Source organism: Dipodomys ordii, unplaced genomic scaffold (assembly GCF_000151885.1).
Source record: "Dipodomys ordii isolate 6190 unplaced genomic scaffold, Dord_2.0 Scaffold303, whole genome shotgun sequence".
Lineage (NCBI taxonomy): Eukaryota > Metazoa > Chordata > Mammalia > Rodentia > Heteromyidae > Dipodomys > Dipodomys ordii.
In genome coordinates this window covers 824,224-834,202 of record NW_012267519.1, presented here as the reverse complement: position 1 = coordinate 834,202, position 9,979 = coordinate 824,224, and positions in this window count along the sequence as shown.

The following is a 9,979-nucleotide window of genomic DNA, read 5'->3' as shown; positions in this document are numbered from 1 at the left end:
AGCATATAAGATTAGCATGTAAAATTTGATGTATTCTGATATGCTGACAATGAATAATCTAAAAACATTATGATGTGAATTCATTCCTAATAGCATCAAAAAGAATAAAATATTTATAAATAATTTTAATAAGAATTTGAAAATTTGTATAGTAAAAAATAGAGTACTTGGGCTGGGAAGGTGGCTCAGTGGTAGAGTGCTTGCCTTGCATGCATGAGGCCCTGGGTTTGATTCCTCAGCACCACATACATAGAAAAAGCCAGAAGTTGGTGCTGTGGCTCAAGTGGTAGAGTGATAGCCTTGAGCTGAAGAGCCGAGGGACAGCGCCTAGGCCCAGAGTTCAAACTCCACAACTGACCAAAAAATAATACAATACTTTATTGAAAAAAAATGAAATAATCCCTAAATGAGTGGAAAGACACCATCAGAAAATATTTGAAAACCATGTTTTCTGATAAGGGACTGATAGGTAAAATATGTAAAGTATTCTTACTAATCATTATAAACAACAAAATTTAAAAATGGGCAAAATTGCCCATTTTTTTAGGATACACAAGTGGCTAAAAGGCCTATGAACAAATGCCTAAAAATAAAAGCATAACAAGATCTCATTCCCATTAAGATGAGTATACTAAAAAGGTAAGAATACCAAGTGCTGAGGAGAATGTGGAGCTATTTGACGCTTTATGCATTGTTGTTGGGAATATGGAGTGTTGCAGCCACTATAAATAAATTTAACAGTTTTCCTAAATATAAACATAAGATTACCATATGTCTCAATGTCTGTACTCAGAGGTATACATCCAAGAGAACGGAAAACATACATTCTCACAAGAAATTCTGCAGGAATGTTTACTCCAGCATCACTCACAGTAAGAAACAAGTGGGAACCCCCCAAAAGTATATTAACTAATAATAAATAAACAAAATGTGACATATCTATACAATGGAATATGTATTATTCAGAAATTGGAATATGTATTATTTAGTAATAAGCTGCTTTGATGTCACTGGATACAGGTGAAGGCTTGTGAAGTTTCCCTCTAAAAGTAGGAACTCTTTATTTAGGGCCCTTGACTTCGATCACAGAATAGAATTTGTGGACAAGTCACGATGGTAAGAAAATGTGGTGGAGTAACACCTCTGTACAGTATTTTCACAATAAAAAATAAATAAAAATTAAAAAAAGCAAATGTGGTGGAGCTTTATTGAGTAAGTAAGCAAGCAGGCAAGCAGGCAAGCAGACAAACTTTCAGACAAGGAGGCATATGGAAAGGCAAAGATACACTCTATCAAAGGTGTTCTAAGGAGAGACATAGCTCCTTGGCTGTCAGGGGTATTTATATGGTAAAGGCAGGGGATCTGGCTTCAAAGTTATACTCTATCACTTCTGGTGTTACTCTCTCAGTTTCAGGATGTTGGGGTATTTCTTTCCAGGTAAGAATGCATCCTACCAAAAAACAGATCCTTATCCTTGAAATGATAAAGGAGTACTGTTATCTGCATTTTGGGTAGGAGGTTGCTTTTATTTGGGAAAGCATTTTTCTCAGGAAGACATACATCCTGTTAGGTAAATGTTAATTCTTTTTTTTCGGGGGGGGGGTCCAGTCGTGGAGCCTGAACTCTGGGCCTGGGCGCTGTCCCTCAGTTCTTCAGCTCAAGGCTAGCGCTCTACCACTTGAACCACAGCACCACTTCCAGCTTTTTTCGTTTTCTTTTGCTTATGTGGTGTTGAGGAATCCAACCCAGGGCCTCAGGCATGCAAGGCAAGCGCTCTACCACTGAGCCACCTTCCCAGCCCTGGTAAATGTTAATTCTTGAAGTGAGAAATGTCTCCCTCAGAAAGAAATGCATTCTGTTGTCTGTCTTTGAAGCAAAAATGGCATTCTATGTTAAGTTATCCTATCTCTTTTTGCTCTAAGTGACTTGGTTCCCTTAATCTTAAGGGAAGTAGATGGACTCAAACTTTAAGCTTGAGTTTTTGAATTCCTGGCAGCCATTTACCATGCCTCATTTTCCCAATCTATCCTGCCTCAAATGGCAACTCCTTTGTACAACTACTTCAAGATAATATGAATATTTGAAAAAAACCTAACATACTGATATATGTGATGACATGAATAAGTCTCAAAAACATATTTATTGGTCAGTCCTGGGGCTTGGAGTCAGCCTGAGTGCTGTCCCTCAGCTCTTCAGCTCAAGGTGAGCACTTTACCACTTGAGCCACAGCACCACTTCTGGTTTTCTGGTGGCTTATTGGAGATAAGAGGCTCACAAACTTTCCTGCCCAGGCTGGCTTTGAACTGCGATGTTCAGATCTCAGCCTTCTGAGCTAGGATTACAGGCGTGAACCCCTGGCACTTGGCTCAAAAACATTATTCTAAGGGAAAACAGATTATCACAAAAGGTTTAATGCTATTTATGTGATGTGCTCAGAATGGAGAAATCCACAAAGACAGAAAGGAGATTAGTGGTCGCCTGGGGCCATGAAAGTGGAGTGAAAGAGTGGGAAGGGACTTTTAATGGGTATGCAGTTTCTTTTGGGGGTGATGAAAATGTTCTAAAGTTAATTGTGTTCATGGTTGTACAACTCTGTGGGCATACTTAAGCCTACTGAACTGTACTTTTTAAATGGGTCAGTTGTTTTGTGTGTGAATTATATCTCCATAAATTCTCAAGAAGTAATCTGTTACACACTGATTGCCTGTGGTATGAGCTTATTTTCACATCCAACCATAAAGAAAAACAGAGGCGAGGAACAACTAAGTTGTTTCATAGTAAAAGCAAAAGCTATAATATATTCATTTCTGTAAGGCTACTTCTTACATTTTATACTTTCTTACTTGTGAGCTATATCAAAGTTTATATTCCCAACTAGAAAAAACATAGACAACTTCAAGAACAAAGGATCCCATTCCAAGGCAAATGTTTCTTTGCTTAATTTGGAGGTCAAATAGCTGAGAATTGAGTTGATCATATTCCTGGCTTGTCTGTTCGTCTGTCTGTCTCCTCCACCTCTTCTTTTACGTTTTCATCTTCCTCTTATTTGATCATTATTGCTATCTCCTCCTCCAACCCCAAGAACCTACTTCAATATATTTAGCACAGTCTTCAACCATGCTGTTTTCCCCGTTGTCTGCTAATGTTTCTGTATTGTTAATGATTTTTTTTTTTTTTTGCCGGTTGTGGGGGCCTGAACTCTGGGCCTGGGTGCTGTCCCTTGGCTCTTCAGCTCAAGGCTAGCGCTCTACCACTTGAGCCATAGTGCCACTTCCGGCTTTTTCTGCTTATGTGGTGCTGAGGAATCGAACCCAGGGCCTCAGGCATGCAAGGCAAGCGCTCTACCACTGAGCCACCTTCCCAGCCCCGTTAATGATTTTTTAATAGAAACTCATTCTGCATTTATTGATGATATAATTGGCACAGTATATTTTGTGCTATAGGATTCTTCTTCATGGTGAGGCCTATGTGTTCCATGTTTTGCCTAGCTTGTCCTGGACTCAGCATTCTGGTCTTATTAAATTCATTTTGTTCTTACATATTTCCTTCTAGAACAAGTGGAGGCAGATTTGTTACATCAAAATGTTTTTTTTCTACTCCCCATGCAATGATGTTTCCTTATGCTGAGAAAACTACTGCACAGTGGCTAAGTGCAAAGAGTAATAATAATAGTACTGATCTCTGGCTTATTATGAGGGTTTCATGAGTTTAAATATATTAAGTATAAAGAACAATGCTGGTACACAGTATTCAGGTTGCTATATATCAGTATCTTGTGGTGAAACAGTATTTTAGTTTCACCCAGGTCAGAGTGCAGAAACAAGGTTCAATAGTAAACAAATTTACAGAGAATTTAAGGCAGGACAGCCATGGGCATCAGGAGGCCTCTCACTGCTTCACAGGACCAAGATACTTGGGTAGGTAGTAGAACCAACTAGTAGGGACAAGTCTGAGCCATACTATGCAGTAAGTATGGTAGGTACAATCCTAAATTCATATTCAGACAAGAAGAATAGGATACTGGAACATTATGGTGGATGGTTGTAAGTATCAAAAAGTAACCCTAAGGGCAGGGTGCTAGTGGCTCACATCTGAGGTTCTAGCTACTCAGGAAGGTGATATCTGAGGATTGTGGTTCAAATGGAGCCTCGGTAGAAAAGTCAGTGAGGCCCTTATCTCCAATTAACCACCAGAAAACTGTAAGTGGAGCTATGGCTCAAAGTAGTAGGATGGTATCCTGAGGAAAGAGCTCAGGGACAGCGCCCAGGCCTTGAGTTCAAGCCCTGTGACCAACAAATAATAAAGTAACAGTAAAACTCAGTCCTGGAGACACCACCATACCCTAAGCCCAGGAATTCTGAGGAGGAGCATATAGTGAGTCCATTCCATGTAATCTTGCTTCAAAGCAATAATCCCTGAATATTTTAGAATGGAAACAATCACTTATTTTAGTTTGCAAAAAAATACCATATATAAACACACACACACACACACACACACACACACACACACACACACACACATATATATGGCACATGACTTTTTAATTGAATTGAATTAAATTTTTATTTATATCATTTTTCTAGTAGTCTTTGAAACAACTGGAGGTACCCCATGGTGTTGAAACAGCTCTGGAAATTTGCTACTGTATTTTTATTGTAGGTTTTACTACAGAAAGGAGGTAATGAACAATATCAAAAAACCTTCCTCACTAATGAAAATACAATTAAAATGTTGAAATATCAAATATGCCCAGATCTGGGTAAGATGATCATATACCTTACTTGAATCTATTAATTTACAGAAAACCATACCTAAGCCCAATGGCATTTGAAGGCTTTTGAATTCTATCTTGAAGTGAGAGGTAGAGAAGTACTGCTTTCCTGCTTCTTTTAAGTCTCACTATCCTGAACACTTCCACAGAAATTAGAGGAGAAAGAGAAAGCAAAAGAACTTGAAAAAGCATGAGGTTGTCTTGCAATGATTTTTACCAACTCAAGTATATCAGTTTACTAAAACAATGAATGTGTTTCCCCTGAAAAAAAATCCAAAACACATTTACAGCAGTAATCATAATGATGGTCTGCCTTATTTCACCACTCAAAGCACAACTCTTTTGATATTGAAAATAAAGATATATGTCCCCTCTGTAGCCTTCTGGATTAGGTTATAGTAAACCTAGACACTGTTGGGTAGGACCTTTTGTTAAGAAAAACATCTTTTACTATGTCACTGGTACGACAAAACAGGGCAATTCAGTAAAAATAATTCCATGGGAGCCCCATGAAGCCACTCAGGTATGTTGATATCTGTAGGTCTGGCTTATATCAGAAAGATATTTTAGACTCTAAAAGAGACTGGATCCTCAAATTTGGTCTTTAGTCCTCTTGTGGCTAGGGTATGAAATTAAGGCATTTCTGCAAGGGGTTTCCAGATACAACTGAATACCAGTGATTCTCAGTAGAATGATGCATCTTCATGTGTACAGAAATCAATAAAATATAAACTCATGTTAAAGTGTTTTTGAATATTGATCATCACTGAAGCTTAGTAATTGGTTCCATGTGGCCCATTATAGGATTCTTGTTATTTTGTACATGTTTGAAATATTCCATAAGAACAAGTTCCACAGAGTTTTATTGAATGCATGGTAGAGTAAAAATGTTTTCTCAGGGGCTGGGAAGGTGGTTCAGTGATAGAGTGCTTGCCTTGCATGCCTGAGGCCCTGGGTTCAATTCCTCAGCACCACATAAGCAAAAAAATAAAAAAGCCAGAAGTGGCGCTGTGGCTCAAGTGGTAGAGCGCTAGCCTTGAGCTGAAGAGCTGAGGGACAGCGCCCAGGCCCAGAGTTCAGACCCCACGACCGGACCCCCCCCCAAAAAAAAGCTTTCTCAACCAATGGATACTGTAAGTATACCCACTGTTGTGGTAGAGGCCTGAGGGAAGTTACTATGTTAGAAAGAGATTTCCATACTCTAACTGGTTTGGAAAAGCTGCTGCATAGTATGCCAAGGTGTGATGGGGTTTGTAACATGATCCATTAGAATTAGTATTTACATTATTTTTAATTTTAATGTAAGAAAAATGTTTTATTAATATCAAATATAAAGATGGACTCGGGTGACCTCACTTTTGTCAAAGAAAGACATCTCTTTTTTCCCTACAATTATATCAAGAATTCGTTTTAGTATAACAAATAGGGAGAACTGGAAAAGAGAAACATTTTTTCCTCCCCACAACAGGCAATGGGAGATAAAGACTCCAAAAGATGTCTTTTAAACAATAAACAAGAAAGTATCTTTTAAAAGAAATATGTCATAGAGGTCCTTTGAAAACAGATATTTTGAGGCTTTGGTAATCTTATATTGCTGAAAACTCTGTGACATTGATTTACCCAAAAGTCAAGATTCAAAAGCAACAGGACACTTTTCTTGCAGAGTGTGGGGGGGCGAGGCTTGAACTCAGGGTGTGGTCACTGACCCTGAGCTATTTTGCCCTACTTCTGGCTTTGTGGTGGTTAATTGGAGGTTAAAAGTCTCATGGACTTTACTTCCCAGGTTGGCTTTGAACCAGGATTCTCAGCCTCCTGAATAGCTAGGACTATATACAGGCATGAGCCACTGGTGCCTGCCAATAAGAGAAAATCTATGAGACTCTTATTTCTAGTTAACCACAAAAAAACAGAAGTGGAGCTGTGGCTCAAAGTGGTAGATCACTAGCTTGACCAAAAGAGCTTAGGGACAGCACCTAAGCCTTGAATTCATACCCTATAACCAACAAAAAATTAGCCTAAAAATACTGAGTGGCTGAATTTTATCTATAAAAGCAAACAACATATGCAAATTCATTCAATACCCATAAACCACCTACCATTGAGAAATGTAATTTACTTGTATCCTCCCAGATAAACTGGCTACAGAATATACTGAAGTATTTGCTCTACAGATTTATACATTCCCCAGAAAAGAAGGTGGGAACATCTACTCACAATGAATGCACTTTTAAAAAATTGGCTTTCTAACAATAATTAGTTGAGCCAATTTTTTACTAAGATGACGTCTAGCTTGTAATGATGTCATGGACATATAGAAAAATTCTTATGCTTATCCTCACATTTCTGTTATTGTAAGCAAAACTTACATTTTCCTTTTTAAAATAATGTTCCTCTGCAGGTGAATTTATCATCTATTAGAACTGAAGCATCTATAAAATTGCTTTTTTAAAATTTAATTGTCAAGGTGATGTACAGAGGGGCAACAGTTACATATGTAAGGTAATGAATACATTTCTTTTTCTTTTTTTTTCCAGTCCTGGAGTTTGAACTCAGGGCCTGGGCACTGCTTTGAGCTTCTTTTTGCTCAAGGCTAACACTCTACCACTTGAGCCTGAGTGCCACTTCTGGCTTTTTCTCTTAATGTGGTACTGAAGAATCCAATCCAGGGCTTCATGCATGCTAGGCAAAGCACTCTACCACTAAGCCACATTCCCATCCCGTGAGTACATTTCTTGTCGAACTTGTTATCCCTTCCCTCATCTTTCTCCAACTTTCCCTCTCCCCAATCCTCCTGCCCCGAGTTGTACAGTTCATTTTCAACATATTGTCTGTGTCTCGTTGTTCCACTGGTTCCCCCTTTGTCCTTTGTCTCACCATTTTGTTGTTCCCCTTCCCTTCCCTAATTCAGATAAACATGTATACAATACCCAGGGTATCAAAATCAAATACAGTGACAACAGGGACTAAAACAGGGAAAAACACAAAGAAAAACAACATGAAAAACAACAACAAAGAAAAATCTCATTTCCATGTCTTGGTGTTCATTTCACTTAGCATCATCTTATATGGTTGTATGTACATAGCTATTGAGCTATTCTGTTCACTTGGTAGACATACACTAGAGATATACTATTCATTACCAATGAGGGAAGCCATGGGATCTATGTTTCTTTGGGTCTAGCTTACTATAAAGTTTCAAATGTTTGCGTTCAATATTGCAACCCTTGGAGTTCAGCATTTGTAGTTAACCCATGTGACATCTGAAAGAGTTCTGCAAAATAAATATATTAATGAGACCAGTTACTCCAGAACCAGAGTTGAATTACTTTCCATATTAGTAAATGAAACAATTCAGGGCTATTAAACTTTTCCATCCCTTAATATCATAGCACATCAGGATTCTTTGTCTAGATACACACTTGTATTTTTACATCTTTTATGTGACATTTTTTCCTTTTGGGACTTCTTCCTTTGCTTCTCAGATTTAGCCTTGATTAAGAGAAAAGTGCAGGCTGAATAGCTTGTTTACATAAATCCTGATCCTTGTGCCTTCTGACTTCTCAAATGACTGTGTGGGTGTAAGCAAGCACATGCATTGTACCACTGTGTGCATAAATACTGTCACATGTAAGATAGAGGCAGGGTGAGACATAGAGAACAAGTCACAAATTTTTTGGACTCTAAATTGAAGTTTTGTTTTTATCAGGGCTGTAGAAAACAAGGGACATGTGAAGTCATGACCCTTTACCACTGTATCTCCCACACTCTGAGGGGAGAAATCAGACACCCATGACCGTCAGCCAGTCTAACTGTGCTTTGTATGCTTTCTACCTCCTCTTCAGTCCACCCTGGAAGACTTCTCTGCTGTGGTGGAAAGGTGAGAGAAATCCTTGAGCATAAGATCATATTTTCATCAATCACATGCCCTCAACTCCAAGGATTTAGCACAAAGCTGAGAAGGGTTCAATAGATAGAAGGAATGAATGAATGTTTCTTTGGACAAAGGTACAGGCAGCTTCCCCACACTGCGTAGCTGCACTCAGTTCTGACCCTGAAGATAGGAAAAGCCATGCAACTGATGCTGTAAGAAAATATTTCTTGTTTGTACTGCTGCATCTTGATCTTTGGCTGATCTAAACACAAAGAGAGCTCTTTCACTTAAGAGAAAGGAGGTTTATGGTGTGTGGGAGAGCTAAGAACAATGGGCTCAATTGATAGATGAGATGCTCTCAGCTTCTGAGAGCCTAGAAACTCCATCTATAGATCTTCCCAGAGGGCAGAACCAAATAAGGGCAGATGGACAACACAGCTTTCTTGGGAACTGGCGTTCACTCCTCTGAGGCAAAAATACATTCACTCTGTACCACCCTGAATTAATTTTACAAAATATGGTGCTGTGTCCTTGTTTGCCAGGGTCTAAAAATAAGGCTTTGTCATTTTTAAAATTTTTGTCTTAAAGTCATTCAACCAGACTAACTTGCAGAATATTAATTGTGCTGATGCAGAAATCGACGCTCACAACTCAAAGTAGTTTCTGAATGGGTCTTTTCAACTGACTTGACTGACTTGTCACCTCCAGCTTTCTCCTTATTCTTCTTATCATGTTACTTGCAAGATACAGTTGTGGGACCATAAATCTATAGCTAATTTAGTTTTTTTTTTTTAATGCCAGTACTGGGGCTTGAACTTAGGGCCTTAAGACTTCATACAGCTTTTCTGCTCATGGTCTGCACTTTACCACTTGAATCACCACTCCACTTCCAGCATTTTGCTGGTTAATTGGAAGTAAAATTCTCAGACTTTTCTGCTTGGGCCAGCTTTGAACCTTGATTCTCAGATCTCAGGCTCCTGATTAGCTAGGATTAAAGTATGAGTCACTGACGGTTAGCTTTAAAATAGTCATCAGAGTGTTGTCCAAGAATACCAAATTCTAACCTGGGATTGTGATACGCCTTTAATGCTCTATCATGTGGGCTGGTGAGCTAAGCCATCCACAAAAAAGTAGGTGTCATTAAATTCAATACTGCCCTACCACAGCAGTAATTTACATTGTTCTTGCCACGTGTGTTCTGCCCTATAAACAGTGAACTTCAAACCTTTCTTCTGGTACTTTTCAGGTAAGCATAATTATTAGTCATGCATGAAGTATCAATATATTGTTATGAGAATATCCAAACAATTTAAAGGAAAGGAAGAATAATTTTG